A 19067-nucleotide genomic window follows, 5' to 3' on the forward strand; every position below is an offset into this window, starting at 1 on the left:
TTACAGAAAACTGGGGGGAGGACTTGATGATTTGTGTATCTCTTTAGGATGCCACTACTCCCATCTACCAGAATTTTGGTCATGTTTTCAACAGGTACAAGTTGAATATTTCTTTCAAACTTTGCCTATTATTTATCCTTAAACCATTACTACCAGAGAGGACACTGGAGCAGAAGCAGTAAGTTTGAAAGCAAGAAAGGACTATATAAATAAGATCTTCTGAGGGGAAAGTGATCTCACAGTGTTATAAATTGCAAAGTTATTTTCCATGATAAAGAATGTATTTAGGCAGACATAAGAGGATTGGGGGATCAACAGAGAAATGTATCCAAAAGTATTATGTAGCTGAGTAAAATATACTAATGTTTTGCTCCCGCCATCACACAACTTCCACATGGCTCTCAAGCAAACCTATTCACTGGGATAAAAAACAGTAAGCATGGGGAATTTAATAAGCGGGAAACAACACTCATCTGACCACAATGAATAAAACAGAAATTGAATCAAAAGGCTCTTCCTGAAGAAAAGGGAGATTGCTAGAAGACAACAGCAACAACAAAAGCTGCAGAGCTGAAGAGAGGTATAATCCTAACATCAGACAGACTGATGACAGCAGGATTATTTTCTACTCAATACTGGCCAACGCTCCATAACCAAGGTTTCAAACTGTTCACGAATTTATTTTCCTTCTGTTTGTGGTTTGTTGTTTTGTTTTTGTTTTTTTCCCTCTGAGATCTGTATAGCTAAGGGTTGGACATATGGTAGAATCCTGGAAGTTTTGAAAAGCATTTGTTCATAAACCAAAATGGAAATTAACTTTGAATGGAAGCCACTTTCTGTGCCCTGAGATGGTGCTGCTTGTGAACAAGAAGCATCCCTCTCCCTTCCCCAGCCTGTCCTGCTGGAGAGCAGCCACAAGTGTGTGTGCCACGTGTCCCCACGTGGGTAATACATGGAAGCCCCAAAGTACTTTGGGATCCTCGACCAAGGTTGGTTAGAATGCTAAGCAGTGTAACTACTACAAAGCACTGGAGGTTCTGGCACATCCGTTCCACAAAATGAGGAGCGAAGGCACATTATATGCAGAATTACACCAGAGGAATTAGGTAACCAGAACGGTACAATGTTTGTTTGCTTTAGCAGCCTTAGCATTTAAGAGACAGGAGATGCCAAAGTTCAGGCTGCCCTTGAGACCACAGCATCACCCCTGTGTGTAACACTTAGGGGTACAGTCTGTGACTCTTCACTTACACATTTCTTTCCACAACCACCTCCTCACTCCATCAAAGACCAGCCAGTTCTCAGCTCTGGATTTATTTTTCCCTAAGGTATAACATATAGGCCAAATGTGCAGGCAGATTTGCACAGAGGAAAATAACAGAAGTGCTCCTCCTGCAAAGGTCGTGTGCTGTGCTTAAGTTTACATCCTTCCTCCAAAGTACGAGAACACTAAAGCACACTGAAGAAATTATCAGAGGTTCTCTTCTAAGGTGAAGAAAACAACTTGTTTTTATGCTAGCCTTGTTCTCAGTCTTACTGAATCACTTGAGCTGAAATTATTCCAAAAATACTCAGGCTGAGGAAAACAGCTGGCCTGAAAAACTTCAGCTCAAACATTAAAAGTTTCACAAATACCCTGAAAACCAGGGTACTATAATGGCAACTACTGAGCAGCGTTCCTAAATGGCGGTGCTACCAAACTATTACACAGTCAGGACTTCATGTGTTTTGCTTATCACAGACTACATTATCAACTACCCTCCAGTAAGCTGACAATAAGCAGAAAGATAGAGGAGGGACACAAAAAGGAGGGACCACTGCTGGATGAGCTTGGATGAGCCCAGAAAAAAAAAAAGTCCCATGGATGGCTTGGCAGTGCAAGACACCAAAGGCCAGTTTCTTGTGTCTGCAGTGGTCTTACAAAGCTACCCCAGACACGTGCACATCGCTCTGACGGAGCTGGCTTTCACCACCTGAACGCTCTGTATCGCTCCCAAGGTCGTGTGCCTGGAGCCCAGAGCCAGTCAGGCTGCCGCTTGAAGGCGAGTGGAGCCGCACAGGCTGCTGAGATAAAATTATCACAGTCATATTCCAGCAGATGAAAAAGAAACCTGAGATGCGCGCTTGGATTAGATGCAAGAAAGAGAATACCTGGATGAGCAACAGGCGATCCTATTTGTGTGCCAAAAGGAAAACTGGAGTAGTTTTCACACAAAACAACCTTTAGAGAAAGAGGAGCAAAACAATTCCTTCTTCCCAGGCAATAAACGAGTATTTCCAGAGCCACATTAAGAGAATGGGAATAAGAGAGCACTTAGGGAATAAGAGAACACTTTTTTGTGGGAATAAGAGAGCACTTAGGGAGAGGCAGGTTTCAAGATGTGTTGACATGTGTCAGGATGCAAGGTCACTGTTTATGGACGGGGCAAATTCCATGGAAGCTTGCTGGGCCTTGTCTCAGTTTCCTCTGTCTGAAAAAGAAAAGGGATTGAGGCTCAGTCTCTTTGCCTATCACTCTCTCTTACATACACTGTGGCACAGGGACAGCACACCTTTTCAGATCACGGTGTCCCAAGCTCTTTATAACATTTACACCCAGGTTGATTTGACTATTATCTGCAGACACCGCAGGTACTTTAAGCACTGATTGCAACATTTTTGCACGTTACTGTGACAATGCTCCGAGGGGATCTGAGTCAGTCGGGATTCTCGACGAGCCAAGTGAACTAATTCCTGTCTCTACAGCCAGCCCAAAGAAAACTGTATTATAGCACAGCCAGGTTATTTGGTACAGTCAGAACTCTACCTCAGACCTATCTGTGGCACTACAAGGGGCTCTTGGCACTCAAGTCTCCATCTCTAATTCACCAGGTGAATTTAAAATGTTTCTGCCATGACACATGTAGGGCACAAAAGATCACGCCTAGAAGCCAGTCTCTGAATGTATGGTCTGCAGTTCTCAAAACAGCTCAAATGAAGTGAAAACTGGTGGAGGTTTAACAGCTTGACTTTTATTTTCTGCTAACTCCAAAATTAAAACCAACAAACAAATAGCGAAGAACATGTTCTTAGCCGCTTCAGTGCAGTTGTGTGTGTGCGAGCTATGAAGTTTTAGAATTTTTAAGTGTCCATTGTGTAATAAATAGTGGGTAGTGCAGAAATTTTAGTATCTTCAGGCAGGAAAGACAGGATTTAGAATTGCAATAATATATTTAACTTCCTGGGGTCATAAACTTCAGCTATAAAGTTCTCGCATCAGGTCAAGAGAATTCCTGGTACACCAGAAACTCTTTACTTCATGATGAATTACAGTCCAAGCTGTCATTTGGAAGATTATAATACGAATGTCCTACTCAATAATAATACTTGTAGAGGATGTTGCTTTTAAATTTGTAAGTGGGTTTTTGCACCTCTTACCTTTAGTAATGTGTGATCGTATCTTTGGACTGCCTGCTACCTTAATATGAAGTGACACTTCTTTACCGAGGGTTCAACTTTTAGTTGACCTTCCATTCTGCACCGGGCAGGTGAATGAATCGGACTGTCAATTTTGTAATATCTCGTTGAATTTTACGTTTAATAAGATTTCCAGTGGAGATTATTTTCCAAGCAGTTCTACCCATCAATTTTCTATAGGGTCAGAAGAACTGTTGTTCTGGATCGTGAATTGTATATGACAGCATAAAAAAAGGACAAATTACAAGTACAACATTTGATAAATAGGAGTCAAAAGACAAGGAGTTCACTGAATTGCACATACTAAGATCTGGCGCTGAAAGCAAAACAGGAGAAACTTGTTGCAGAGAGCTACATTCTAACAGTGAGATTCCCATGTACACTTTCCACGGACTTCATTCTGAGTTACAGCTGCTCGGTGTCTCAAAAATCAGACACAAATGGTAATATTGCATTTAAAGCTATGGAAAGTATACGTGTGCAATGCACTGCCCACCACCACCAATATTTCTAGAGCATGAAACAGGGTTATTTTATGAATGAAAAATGAATGAATTTATAAATGAATGGATGTCCTTTCCCAAAAAGCCATAAGAGCAGTGGGTAGTAGTGTATCAGAAAGGTGGGGGTTTCTTTTTCTCACCCTCTGACAGTCTGATCTCCTTTGAGGTTCCTTTAAGAAAAGCTAAAGCACAATGCAGTCTTGGCTTACCTTCACTTTGGTCTCCATCAAAAACCATGTCCCCCTCCCGCCCCCCAGCCACATGCATCCAGTTAATTCAAGATTGCTGCTGGCCACGAGAAAAGAGAGGGAATGCCACTCCTTTCATCACTCCTCAATCAAAGAGGTTGTGAAGGGCACATATGTGCACAGCACCTCGGTCTACAGAGGGGGCCATGGAAAAGGGAAAAACAGGTTGATCTGGAAGCACAGAGCATGAACCACCTGGGATTTTCACCACAGCGGGGCTCAGGATGGCATCAGAGCCAAAAGAAGATTTGGTTTAAATCATAAAGCTCTTATAGTATCATCAAGCTGGTATGATAGTTTTAGCAAAGTTTCACTAGATGAACTCAAATTTAAATACGCCTCTCATCTTAAATACTGCTGTAGGAATCACAACTGCTGTATCTTCCAGTATGAAGAGTGGAAGGGATTTAGGTGGGAACTAACGATTCATGACACACACTTTTCTTCCTAGGAGAACTGCAATCTCTTTTGCTCAAATTTTAGCATTTTAAAAATAAGATAATTCATTAATACAAGCGTTAAATCTGTTCTCTCCTGCTGCTTTTGTCACTTCCTGCAATATCTGGAAAATCCTGCTCTTTATTTAAAAGCTAAGTTATCAGGCATGGCTATTAAAACCTCAAACCACCCCTCCCTTCCAATTTGTTGTCTACATCAACAAGGGAATTTAAAGTGATCCAGTCTGTACCTCCATTCTACTAAGGAGGTGCAAAGTCCCTTCAAAACAACTGTGGTTCACCAACAGGTCCTTTCCCTCAGCCAGTTATCACCCCAAAGCAAGGGAGCTAAGGGAGAGATGCCCAGGGAATCAGAACAGTGCTCTGCATCACTGTCCCATGGTCAGAGGCCTCTTAATAATAATAATCCTGCTCCAAAAGCAGGAGTGAGACCAGACCTTGCTAGCCTCACATTCCAAGAAGTGCTTCAAGGGTCTCCTGTCCTGTCACCTCCAACGAGCACCATCCAGGGGCCACTAAGGACAGACCCCAACTTCTCCGCTTCGTCCCTAAGCTGTCCAGGTAGAAGGCAGCTCTGAACTGGTCCCACATCACTGAGCACAGCACGGTGCCAAGTGACCTCTGCAACTCATGGTGGGTGCTGGAGCCCATCCCACAGCCTGGGGAAGGGACTGAGGGGACCTCGTCCTGCCATCTACAGGCACGTGTCCTGTGTCCGAATGGGGAGTGAGGACACTACACCTTCACACAGGCAATTCGGAACAAGATTGCCTGAAGCTTTCTTTATTCCTTTCTTTCTTTTTCTGTTAGCAGTGACACGAACACATAAGTCTGAAGCCAACCCAGGGATAAAGCCTTGTGAAGAAACAATAGCTCAGCCAGATTTATCAGTTTTGTTCATTTGAGAAACCTGCTTACAATGACCACAGATCCTGCCTGTGAAAGTATCTAAGCAGGCAAACCTCTCGCTCACGAGAAGTTCTATTGAAATTAATAAGCACCAAACACACTGTGGACTTGCCTTAAAGACAAAAGCTTGCAAAAATGAGGCCAAAATATACACTCCTATATGTGTACAGATACACATCCGTATATGTACATGTGTGTATATACACATGCATACATATATAGAATCATAGAATCATTTTGGTTCGAAGAGACCCTCAGGATCATTGAGTCCAACCATAACCAACCTAACTCTGGCACTAAACCATGTCCCTAAGAACCTCATCTGAATGCCTTTTAAACACCTCCAGGGATGCTGACTCCACCGCTTCCCTGGGCAGCCTGTTCCAATGCCTGACAACCCTTTCTGTGAAGAACTTTTTCCTAATATTCAATCTAAACCCTCCCCTGGTGCAACTTGAGGCCATTTCCTCTTGTCCTATCACTTGCTACTTGGGAGAAGAGACCAACCCCCTCCACACTACAACCTCCTTTCAGGTAGTTGCAGACAGCGATAAGGTCTCCCCTCAGCCTCCTTTTCTCCAGGCTGAACAGCCCCAGTTCCCTCAGCTGCTCCTCATCAGACTTGTGCTCTCATACTCACACTCTAGAGGTACCTTAACCTGGAGTCACCCAAACTAGCGTATTTGAGCTTTTCCCTTTCAAATCTCTGAAAGATCACGATGATGGAAACATAAGAAGTTTTCAAAAGCCCACAAACATCTTCAGTGAAAAGGCTTTTCACATCATCTTGTACTCAGTGTACAGTATTAAAAAAATAATCATTTTAATAGCTGGCTCCTTATAAATGATTAATGTATTGTATTGCACGTAAGTGCTCTCCTGTTTCTAGGAACATCTAGTTGGGTAATATTCTCACTGGTGATTCATATACAAGTTCTTTTATAATTACAGTGAAATAACATTTTCTGGGGAAGTGATTTTTAAAAGTATGTTGGGTGCTACAGAAGAAGATCAAAGTATAATAGAACTTAGATGGAAGCAAAAATCATGCATGAATAACAGCACCAGCTTTAACAATGGACTGAATAAACACACGTAATTCTAAACAGGATGGACTGAATTTTCTGTCCTAGCAATTCATTGTGGAAGGCTTCATTCAAATGAACAGGCTGAGCAGATATGCTATAACTTACCACCACAACCACTTGCTTCAAAAACATACACATATATGTGCCTGGGTTCCCATCAGCAGTAAGACTCTCACTACAAGATGTCAATGCAGATCTTTACACGTAGTATTTGGGATCCTATAAACAGAGCGAACACTCGGGTAAAAGCAGCCTCAGCAAATAGTAGTGACTAAACCAAACTTTACTTCAGTAAGCAGAGAGGCAGCCAGAGCAGCTGGGATGACCTCAAGTTCATGTCCCAGCACTATCAAGAAGGAGAAAACAACTGCAAAAAGTGCCAGATACGGCACATCAGGATCCAGCCACCTGTTGTTTTGCTTTGGTGAGGGAAGACATGGAGGCAGCGGCTGGGAATGACATTTTGCTTGGTTGTTTGAAATAAAAGGCAAACACTTTGTGCCAGCATGCGGTGAGCAGAGCGCACAACAACTCTCAGAGCAGCGCACACGCAAGTTCAAGCAAAATTCCTCATAGTGACTTCTGCTGCCTGCACAGCCCTGGCAGGGACCGTGAATTTCACCTGGCAGTGCTAAAAACTACCAAATAAACGGGATTCCAGCTTAGCCATCTGCATTCCAAACCAAATTGTTCAGCTGTCAGGCTTTCGCATTTATCTTAGTAAAAGTAAATTGCAAGTGCAGCGAGCAGCGGGTGAGCAGTAGTCTTTGTGGAATTACTCAGTCATCCAGGCTGATCACAGAACACACAGGTTAGCTTATTGCTTCCCAAATATCAAATAAAAAATGAAGAGGACAGCCTAAGTCTGACTTAAACAATTGAGGCAATGAACACAGAATAAACAAGTCAGAAGGGTTTTTTTCCAGGAAATTAGACAGCTAGAATAAAAATTATAGATTTGTTCAGAATAAAAGAAATGCGGCAAATAACATATTTAACCTATACAAAGTTTATTTTTGAGTAAATGTATTAAAATGCAATGCTTTGAAGGCCACATCCAAATATCACAATGCTCTTTTGATCCAGAGCTATATGGATCTTATTTTGCCAAAATAAACTGAGAACACAGAAATCTTTGTGGTTTTAATTGGTCTGAGACTTCTGTATAGCATCTTAGCAGAAATGCTAACCTGTAATGTAACGTGAGAGAAGTAACAACTAAGGAGATTCAGACTGAATGTCTTCATTCCCATGTGAACAGAAAGCTTCATGACTTGTGTCCTAGTATTTCGAAAGCATTAGTGCAAGGGAGTGACAGGTATTAAAGACACTCCCTACCTTCCCCAATTACATGAATTATCAGATTGACGAAAGAAAACTTGTTTTTTCCCCCCTGTCATGATACTTATTTTTGTTCCTCCCAGCAGCAATCTAGTCTTCCATGGGATATAACGGCACTTCAAAATTTGAAGTGTGAAGGTCATGAACTGAATTAACTGAAAGGCTAAAAAATTAATTTAAAAAATCTAGTACCAATATTAATATAGTAGTTTAAAAGAACGTCATCATTATGAAGTCTGTGTAATTGTGTACACAAAGGGCTTCAGGGGAATGGAAAACGTGAAAGATTTTCTCTGAAGTTGACAGCAGTAAAATTAAACCTTGGACATCCTGCAAGGCTCTGCCTGGGGGACCAGCTCCCACACTAGGAAATGCTGTTCTGTCACTGGGAGAGATACATCGGCAAGACCATCCAGCTACATCTCGGCTGTGGATGCCAAGAGCCCTGGCGGGTCTCTGGGTGTGTGCCGGGGGCTGAACCAGGTGGGACAATCCCCACACCCTGCCCTTGGGCTGCACTGCGGGAAAATCCAGAAACACCAGCAAAAAGAGAAGGCCGGTGCATCCAACAGGCTCCCCTGTCTGGACAGTGGAGGGACCAGGATTGTTGGCAGCACTGCAAAAGTACCCGCTGTGCTGCTTGCACCCGGGCCAGGGGATGCGGGGCCTGTTCTCCCCACTGCTGTGGGACTGCAGGTAAAGGGTGGCATGTTCCCGTATTTCTGCCTGCCCACTCGGACGGCTGCTCTCACCCACCCGAGCGCAGTCAGCAGCATCGCTCTCTCACCGTGTCCGCACGCTGTGTGACTCCAGTGTTGCCTGGGCTTTCATGCTCTGCTGTTGTACAGTAAAAACAGTGAAGGTTTTTTGCTGAGACAACAGTCAGCACAAAGCGCTACCAGAAAACCCCCAAGCAAAAGCCAACCCCAACAACAAAAGAGAATTCAGAGTGCACAAAGCAGATTTACGGTGTTAACAGCATTGTGCGAGTAACTTAATGCCCTTTTCTACATGTACCCTTTGGGCGGTAATACCAAAAGGTTTTAAGAAGCACTCCAAAGGCCTGAGCCTGACCCTAAGAGGCTAAAAATCTGAGCAGAAATTGCACATGGAATTCCTTTTCTTTCACAAGCTTCAGAAACACATTCTTCAAAATCCCCAGTGCTCTTCCATCAAACAATGTGGAGGTGAATAAACACAGCAAAGAGCAAAAGCATTATGCAGCAGATTCTTCTCTGCCTTTCATTGCATTGTACAGCCACACACAAGTTCTAAGTCTGAACAGAAAGTCTGTCACTGTCTGACAAAGACTTTGCACTCTGTATCAAAAAGCACTCATTCACATTTACAACAGTATCTTTTTCTCTCCAAGAAGAAAGTTTTCAAACATAAATCATATCTCTCAAAGCCACTGCGAGTGCCCAAGCGCTCCCCACGAAGACAGTTAACCACACCCTACCCGTAGCAATGATGCTCCTCCGACCGCTTGCTCTGTTCCCTGCTTCTTCTGCCTCAGAGTGCTCAGATCAGATCCTGCCCCAGAGAAAAAGCAGAGTCAAAGGCTTGGGATACTCAGAGCGGAGTCCTGGAGTCAGGCTGATGGAGGACCAAGGAGTACTGGGCTGAAGCAGCTTGGAAGGGAGACATATCAAAGCACGCTATCGCTCAACCATCACACACAGGTAACTGAGAGCATCTTAATTTGAAACCACTGGTCACCATCTGGTGATGAAATAAGGAGACACCAAGTGAGTTAAAGCAAGCTTGTGCATAGCAGGGGATTTTACTTACACTGACATAGTGAAACCTATTGTCATCTCCATCCACAGTCGTGTCTTTCCCACTTTTTCAGTTCAATACAGTTTGTGTCAGCTTTGTCTTTCCTTTGCCTCAATCACAAGCTGACTTCATGTTTCCAACAGATTGCATTGCACATGCATGTGCACCTAACCTTCCAATTGAAGACACTTCTAACATGAAAGGAAGTTGTTAACAAGTGCAAAATTGCAGCTGAGACCCACAAAGTTGTGCCACTCATAAAAACAGGCACAGAAGATAGCATTGGGATGAATATGAAAAACAAGTTGGAATTAAAGGGTTAAAAAACCCACAAGACTCTGGCTCTTCCCTGCTTCACAACTCTTACATGCGTATTTACAAATCCTGGGATAGCGGCAAAATTGGGCCTAGCTGACCTTTAAAAGAATGAATAATTTCCTAACACAGTGAGATGTTTTAAATATATGTGACAGCTTTAAACACACAAAGTGCTCTGCTTCTAATTATTTTTTCTACATATGAAATATTTGAGGAAAACGTTTATAATATCTTTAATTTGTTAATTACCAGCTGGCTCTTACCGCACATTATTAAGCTACTATGGCAGTGACTAATGCCTCAGACAATACTAAATTACCAACAACACCTTGTGGATGAATGTGAACTAAGCGGCCTAGAAATGACTAGCTGCAGGTGTTTATTTTCAGATAAAGATGATTTATTAACCCAGGCATAAGACAACAAACATGAAATACCACAAGTGCAGGTCTGGCGAAGGAGGAGGGCTGCACCACAAGCCCCATGTGCTGCCAACACTGTGGGCACCACTGTGCCCCATGGCCAGAGTAACCCAGGCACCTGCGTCCCATTATGTTTGCGCATTGGACAGATGTGGAAAGCGAGAGCATCTGGGATTTCTCTCTGGCGGTATTTTAGGTGCTGTGGGCTCTGCAGCCATGTCCCCCTGCTCAGTGACTTTGCACAGCACTGGATGCGCAGAGTCAGTGCTGTACCACATGCCCACACATTCAGGACTCCTCTGCAGCGATGTGCCCTGCGGACAAGAAGGCCAATGGTATCCTGGGGTGCATTAGGAAAAGTGTGACCAGCAGGTCAAGGGGGGGTTATCCTCACCCTCTTCTCTGCCCTGGTGAAGCCACATCTGGAGTACTGTGTCTCGTTCTGGGCTCCCCAGTTCAAGAAGGAAAAGGAATTACTGGAGGGAGTCCAGTGGCAGGCTATGAAGATGATCTGAGGTCTGGAGCATCTTGCTTATAAGAAGAGACTGAGAGAGCTGGGTCTGTTCAGCCCGGAGAAGAGAAGGCTGAGAGGGGATCTAATCAATGTTTATAAATACCTCAAGGGTGGGTGTCAAGAGGATGGGACCAGACTCCTTTCAGTGCTGCCTGGCGACAGGATGAGAGACAATGGGCACAGACTGAAGCACAGGAGGTTCCATCTGAATATGAGGAGAAACTTCTTTACTGTGAGGGTGCCAGCGCACTGGAACAGGCTGCCCAGAGAGGCTGTGGAATCTCCTTCTCTGGAGACATCCAAACCCCACCTGGAAACATTCCTGTGTGATCTGCTCTAGGTGAACCTGCTTTAGCAGGTGGGTTGGACTAGATGATCTCCAGAGGCCCCTTCCAACCCCAATCGTTCTGTGATTCTGTGCCTTCCAGCCCGGCAGCCCTGAGGGCTGCACACTCACACTCGTGCGGTGCCAGAGGCTCGGTGTCAGTGCTGGTTTGTGCAGCTCAACGGGGCCAGGCCCTTTGCCATCCCTTCATGCACCTCAGTAAGTGTCTGATGCGAAACACACCAGGAACTCCTGCTGAAGCGAAAGCAGGCTGCGGCCATTCCCTTCAGCGTGCCAACGGCAGGGCTGCTCAGATGCAGGGGATGCCAGGCAGGGGACCTGGCAGTCTCGGGGACAGCAGGGACTTAGCATCAGGGAAGATGAAGATGCTTCCTCTGCACAGCTGCAGCCCAGGCACAGCCCTCTTCCTCTCACCTCTGAACACAAGTCTCATTTTTCCGTCTTTTTTTTTTTGTTGTTTTTTCCAGTCATAGCACTTTCTGCCAAATCGATTGATAACATTATACTTTGGACAGGAACTTATACATCTTAGTACTAAGTGTGTGAAATAACATTACTCTCCTTTCCAAATCCTCCTGGAGTGGTTAGGAAAGCCAGTCTTCCCTTGTGCAGTTGCATTATAAAATTGCTGAATAAACCTATTCCGCTCTAACGGGAAGGGACACATTTTCTTACCTACTGTAAGTAGGTCAATGAAGACATGATGTTGTGAGGATGAATCTGTTTTCCTCCACCCTCTTCCTCCTAATGGCAGTTTCAAATCATTCCAATTTAATTATGTTTCTAGTGTTAGATATAATAAACTTGTAAGGTTATTAACAACTGATATATTGGTGGTCCTCAACTCTGGGCTTCGTGCTTCCTTGCGGGTTTATTCTAGCCTTGGGTACATGCATGCAGTTCCCACACAGGGCACGTCACTGCACAGGTAAGACAAGCCTGCAAAGAAATCTGGATGTGAAATGCAACAACACATTACGAGGCACAAAATTTTAACTCTCAGCTCTGAGACTGACATCGAGCTTTTGCACCAATGTGATCTCTTTTTGAGGACGAAATTCTGACTATCATCTACTCTAAATCTAAAGCAGCTACACTGTGAACAGTGAACTTGCTTTGAATTAATACTGGGATAAACAAAGCCAGAGTATTTTCAGTGGAACTATTACAGTTCACAGCACCTGGAGACTTCTCTGCCTGCATTTCATTGATACGGATTAACCAGCAGCTAGAGAAACATTTAACTTGTAGTTCTAGCTATCTGAACACTCAATGCAAATTAAAGACCATTGGCAACAAAAAAATGTATTTCATAGGAGAACTGCCTTCCCCAAAACAGAGAAAGGGAAAAAACTATACTACACAAAAGAAAATACACAATGCCTAAAGTCTTAGAAAATGAAATTTTAAAACCAAAATAGGTCTTGCTTTTTTACTGACCGCCTCTCTCTATTTTAGAACAGATGGTGTAACTTAGTTTTGTTGACATTATCTGAAAAAAGGAACAAATAATTAATTCATCTCACGTAATGCCCATTGTAAACTCTCACTCACCCACACAACCACTCCAAAGGCCCCTTCTGCAAGCAAATGTTTGCCGTAGCAAAGGTTACACACTCTTACAACCCACTCCTCATATCCTCACCCTGAAAACAACAGGCCTGCCTAGGACAGCAAAGCTAAGCACATACAAGTGGGCGCCTCTCTTGTCCTCAGTGTGAAATTTTTACCGTATAAAACCCCATGACTTCAAAGGGGACTCGGATTTCATCCTAAGAATCCAATTACGCGTTTCAAATTTAGGATGGACTGTCAAGTGCCAGCTGACAGAGTGATGTCCCCAAGTATTTCAGGACAACAATATCAGAGCTGAAATGCAAAGCCAGCTGTTTTTGCTTTAACCACTTACCTAAGGAACATTTCAAAATGAGGAAATTACATGATGATTAAGTGCTTCTGCACCTCAGCAAAATGTATCCCACACTGCAGAGAGATCTTTCCAACCAGAATTTAGACAACACATCTTTTATTAAGAAAAATAATTCCATGTGCAGCACTATCACCAGTATCACCAAATGCTAAGGATGGCAGAAAAGATATGCAGTCCACCTCCCACGGTGAGATAGTCAGATAACCTTCACTTGTGTTTATTAAAGCCATTCCTAACACCCACAGTGATGTAGACTCCACAAGATCCACTGGCAGTGTATTTCAGGGATAACATTTTCCCAGGGTTCACCTCATCTTTCTTGCTTCACTTGAGACCCGTTTCTCTTTGTCTATTGCACAGAAAAGAGATTACTGACCTCCTCTTCACAACAGCCTGTTCAGTGCTACCTGTGCTTGAAAATCTGCCTGTCTCTCACCAGCTCCCCAGCAGGCTGCTCTTCTGCAGGCAAAGCAACCTTCAAGTTTTATCCCTGGGGGCATGTCCTCTGGATCTCTCGTCATTTTGACTTCCCTCCTCTCCATTTCCAAAGTGGATGGGGCTTTCTTGAACGGCAGCACTTCAAACCGAACACAGGGCTCCAGCTGAGCGCTCACCAGCGTGGAGATTACTCCCCGAACGCTGTACTCCCATAAGCATCCCAGTACTGTGCTTTGCTTTGTTTCCTTTCTGCTGTGCAACAGCTCAACATCACCAACTCACGTTCAACTGGAGGTCCACGTAGCGCGCACTCCTTCCTGAAAGGTTGCTGTCCCACCAGTTGTTCCCACAGCTCGGTGAACCCTCTGGAGCTCCACACCACCACTGCTCACCTCACCGCTCATGCCAGGTGTGCCCTGGCAACGCCGCCTCACGGAAGGCACCGCGTTGTGTGTAGTTCTTAATTAGCACACAGAGAAAAATACCGCAAATCCAGCAAGGACCGGGCCAATATTTACATAACCTTCTCTTCTTTTTATTTGCCTGCTCTATCTGCCAGGGGCAGAGTGGAAAAACAATTAAGATTATTTATTCCAAGGCTGAGATATCTAATTTTATTTCCTTGCTCTATTTTGAGTCTGTCAGTAGATGTAGTCAGGCCTAATACAAGCCCAAGCAGCCATCTACAGTGGTATACAACAGAGAAAGGACAGGACTAATGACCTGTGAAATAGATATGGCCAGACCTGACTAGTCTAAGGCTGCTTCCTGGCAAAGCTTGGTTTCTCTTGGACGTAACACAGGGATGACTTATTTAGTACTTCACGTGCACAGTTACAAAAGCCGAGGCTTTGTACACAAGGCATTTATTTCTACTTTCACGAAAAGTGAGTGGCTTGAAAAATAATCAGTCTATCTACTTACTTCATGCCTTTTTTTGTAGAGAATACGTTGTTTCAATGTGAATGGATATCAAATGGCGTAATAGCAAAGATTAGGCCCATTCAGTCCAAGTTACCACCAAGCTATGAGTAACTGTGTGACTCTCAGCAGACACTTATTCACTTTTCAGTGAAAATGCATCGTCTTGCCAAGAGCTCACCTAAGCCTGAAAACTACTTTTTAAAAAGGGCTTAAACTCTAACACTTTTCATTCTATTTAGGAATACATCAACAGATTTAATGTAGATGAAGAACTTATATTTGCCTGGATTCTTTTCAACCATCAGCTATCTAGTTTATTTATTTAGCTGTATGATTTCTGAAATTGTATTTACTATCTCCTAGACTCACACAATTCCTTCTTGCCATCATCATCTTAGCAAGTTTCCTCCGCTTACACCCACTTCCTACTATAAAACTTTTTTCAGTTGTTCTGCTAAATTTCATGCTTGACCTGAAATTTTACATACCAGACATTACAGTCAAGCTGAATGTATTATTTAAACATTTTCAGCAATTTTCAAAGCTAAGGTTATTGAAAAGAAATAGTTTTACCTGTGCTAAAAAAAATCTTTTATCATTCTTTTATTGAAAAGCATTCATTTTCCCATGCTTTCACACAAAACCTTGAAATCTGGCAAGCAAGTACAAGTGATATCTTTCTGCTGCTATCGGCAAACAGCCATTGAACTTATTAATAAAAGGTATACTTCATCCACCTCCACTGCTGGTTCACAGGGAGCTTCAGAGCTTATGAGTGGAAGCAACTGCTCTGGCGGGCAAAGGACAGAAAGGTCTCCACCTCACTGATGACTTCTGTTTTGACTTGACATGGGTCTATGGGAGATGTGCTCAGGGGGTTGCTTGCAAACCACACGCAATTGTTTGTACTTGAACATGTGTCTCCTCCAGAAATTTCCTCCCCAGCTGAGACTCTGTGGGCAAATGCAGGAGATGGAGCCAGCACTTCTGCAGAATCACCACTTCTGGGTGAGCTGCCAGCCTGCCCTGGTCGCTGTAACCGTGTGTTCCATGGGTCAGCCAAAAATTCACCCAACTCTATGGCCGGAATTAGAGGGAAGACAACTTGGAGGTTGGGGTAAAGAGCAATACCAACAGCCTGGCAGGTGGCAGAGGGAGGTGGGAAGCCACGATGCAGAATCGGTTGTACGGGAAGTAACGTGATAGTTGGCTTTACCAGAAATGTTTTTTTGTTTTTTAAAAGAAACACATGACATCCACTGCTTTGCCATTATCTATCTACCTGGTTATAAAAGGCTATGAGGTTGGTTAAGCATGACTTCCCCTTGGTGAAGCCATGTTGATTAGATGACTAAGGGAGTGGAGTATCTCCCTTATGAGGAAAGGCTGGGGGAGCTGGGGCTCTTAAGCCTGGAGGAGACTGAGGGGTGACCTCATGAATGTTTATAAATATGTAAAGGGTGAGTGTCACGAGGATGGAGCCAGGCTCTTCTCGGTGACAACCAATGATAGGACATGGGGCAATGAGTACAAGCTGGAACACAGGAGGTTCCACTTAAATATGAGAAGAAACTTCTTCACAGTGAGGGTGACGGGGCACTGGAACAGGCTGCCCAGGGCGGGTTGTGGAGTCTCCTTCTCTGGAGACATTCAAAACCCGCCTGGACGCCTTCCTGTGTAACCTCATCTAGGTGTTCCTGCTCCGGCAGGGGGATTGGACTGGATGATCTTTTGAGGTCCCTTCCAATCCCTGACATTCTCTGATTCTGTGACCTGTTTACAGAATAGCCTGGCAGAGTACATGGCCTGACTCTCAGCTCTGTTAAGCTCTCCTTGCATTCCTGTAGCAGCATAATACAATTTGTACCTGCATTAAACTGATGTGATTTGTTTTCCCTAATAAGACATGCAATTGATCAAACTTTTAAGGACAAAAATAAAACAATAAAACACTTCGCATTTTGTTTGATCTTTTTGGAAATCTGTTTGATCCGTTTGGAAACACGTTTTGTTTGTGTGCATTCAAAGAAAAGTGAAATATTTGTAAGTGTAATTAAAAATACACATCAAATACCATGATAAACGCTTTCAAACTTGGATCTATGATGTGCCTTTTTCCCTACATTCTAATCAGTAAGAGTCTGGCCAGCTCTCCAAGATTAAATTTAATTTTTCAAGCAGGTGAAAAAGTTTTCAGTTACACAAATTAGTCAGGACTCCATGTTAAAACAGTGCTAAGATTTCAAAAGTATCAACTCAAAAGTTAAAAATGTTTTAACCATCGTATAGTCCTTGCAATTTAAAGCATTTTTTAGATGTAAAGTTAGTGATTCTGGACTCAATTTACAAGGAAAAAAGAATAATGTAAAACCAGGGAATGGATTATATTTCCATATCACTAAAATGATACAGTGGCTCTCTTAATCCAATATAAATGAGCTGTGTACAAAACAGAGGGGGAAGGCAGAAACATATGATAGTCCAACTATCATTGCTTTATAAATCTGGAAAGAATCAAAGGCATTTCCTGATCTTGTTCAAAGAAGAATGCCACATTACAAATGCACATAGACTGAAAAGGTAGTAATTATTAGAAAGCATATATTCTTGTTGAATGGTGTATTTTAAAAATGTAGCAGGAAAGCCTAAGACTACTGACTAATTCTATCCACAACTGTAATGAGTACTCAAGGACAACTTCACTCCAAGCATGTTATTCTGTGCTTTGCCTGTACTTAGTTTCATTATGTTTAAAAGAACTAGTCACAAGTTGTCAATAAATTGTTTTTAAAGCCTACTTGCTCACACACTTTTCCATCTCTGCTTAATTTCTCTCTTTTTTTTGTTCCTTTAAGTTCCACCAAGTACAAATGTTCTTACAAATTTACAAGGAGGTTATTTCAAACCAGAGTAGTCTTATCCTTAGAGAACATATAAAAAAAATCAGAATGCAGCACTTAAGTACCTCTTTTCATCCCTTGATCTCAAAGTACTTCACAGAACTGGGCAAGTATCGCCATCCCTGCTCTCAGAAAAGGACACCAGAGCCCCCTGCACGGCTTGTCAAAGATCATGGGCACAGACACCGACCTGCTCCCCCCATCTCCCAAGGGAAGGTTATGTTCAGCAAACAGCTACCGCCATGACAAGAAATAGATTAATAAATAAAGATTCATTATTTCCACTGCCTTCCGATCTCTTCTTTATTACTCAGAGTACAATTCCCAATTCACGTTTTGTAGCCAAATGCAGCAAGAGGCCACGCAATTGGTTCAGACACAGGAAAGATACCGTAAAACTTGGCTTGCTGCAATACCCCCTGGGCAGGGAGGATGATTTTCCCGAGACTATGAGGTATCAGGCATTCTCTCAACTACCGCAGCTGCAATTACATGCATTTTTAAGCATCCTATTAGTGGGAAGTACCGTTGTGTTTCCAGGTAAAGTCACTTCATACAGTAATAATTAGCTCAGGAAGTACTTTGTTGCCCGATGCACCAGGAGCCAGAATCAATAATAAGTACAGGAGGTTGGACACCGCTCGGACTGGCAACTTCCCTGGGTTTCCAATGGTGGACTCAGGGTTGATAACACAAATGCATAGGACATCTTAATTGCATTAGTTTTGGCTGTGGGTGTTTTGGAGGGTTCTTTTTATTATAGAATTACAAAATTACAGACTTGAGGCTTTCTACAGCATGCTGTATTGTATAAGGCATTGACTGTCATACTCTGCCAAAACAAATCAGCTGTTGTCGCTGGGAGCAGATTCATTAGGACCCAAAGGAAATCATGTCACCGTGAGCTGTTTCTAGGTTCTTTTGAGCTCAGAAAAAATGCCAGCACATTGTCAGGGAACCATGGGGAAACAGTCCTTAAACTCTTTACCAACTGGTTCCTGATGACACCCCCGTTTTCTTATTCTTGGCAGAATGATCACTGCAAAAAGCTTGAAAATGAGGCTAGAAACAGAGATTTGCAAAGGAAAAAATGATCATGACAGAAAGGAAGGGAGGGAGAGAAAGAGAGAAGGAGAGAGAGAGAAGGAGAGAGAGAAAGAGAGAAGGAGAAAAAGAGAGAAAGAGAGGGAAAGAGGGAAAGAGAGAAAGAGAGGGAAAGAGGGAAAGAGGGAAAGAACTACATTCATTAACTATAAAGGATTATAACATCCATATGTGTATCCCTGCCACTGGTTTTAGCAGAGTTTACAGAGAAAGAAGTGCAAGGTTTATTAAAGGAAAAAATTTGCAAACCTATTTTCACCTTGAAAATCACGATTCCTCTGAGCTCTTGTGACTAAGTCACTTACAGCTTAATGGTAATGGAAAGGGAGGGACTGTGACCTGCCTGATCCAGAAGCAGACGTGTTACTAGCCATGACGAAGCAGGGTTT

The 19067-nt window shown here is 43.1% G+C and overlaps 1 protein-coding gene across 6 annotated transcripts in view; it reads right to left on the reverse strand.

The window, feature by feature from the left end:
* Positions 1 to 19067, reverse strand: part of DTNA (dystrobrevin alpha) — a 231034-nt gene that overhangs the window by 162314 nt on the left and 49653 nt on the right. For 2 of the 6 annotated variants that reach the window (XM_071804146.1, XM_071804145.1), the window contains exon 2: positions 9463 to 9536. The exons of the other annotated variants lie outside the window; for them this stretch is intronic. The gene's annotated coding sequence lies outside the window, so the exon portion shown is untranslated. The remainder of the gene's footprint in view (positions 1 to 9462; positions 9537 to 19067) is intronic. 6 annotated transcript variants of the gene reach the window in all.

The sequence above is a fragment of the Patagioenas fasciata genome, chromosome 2, assembly GCF_037038585.1.
Source record: "Patagioenas fasciata isolate bPatFas1 chromosome 2, bPatFas1.hap1, whole genome shotgun sequence".
Classification (NCBI taxonomy): domain Eukaryota; kingdom Metazoa; phylum Chordata; class Aves; order Columbiformes; family Columbidae; genus Patagioenas; species Patagioenas fasciata.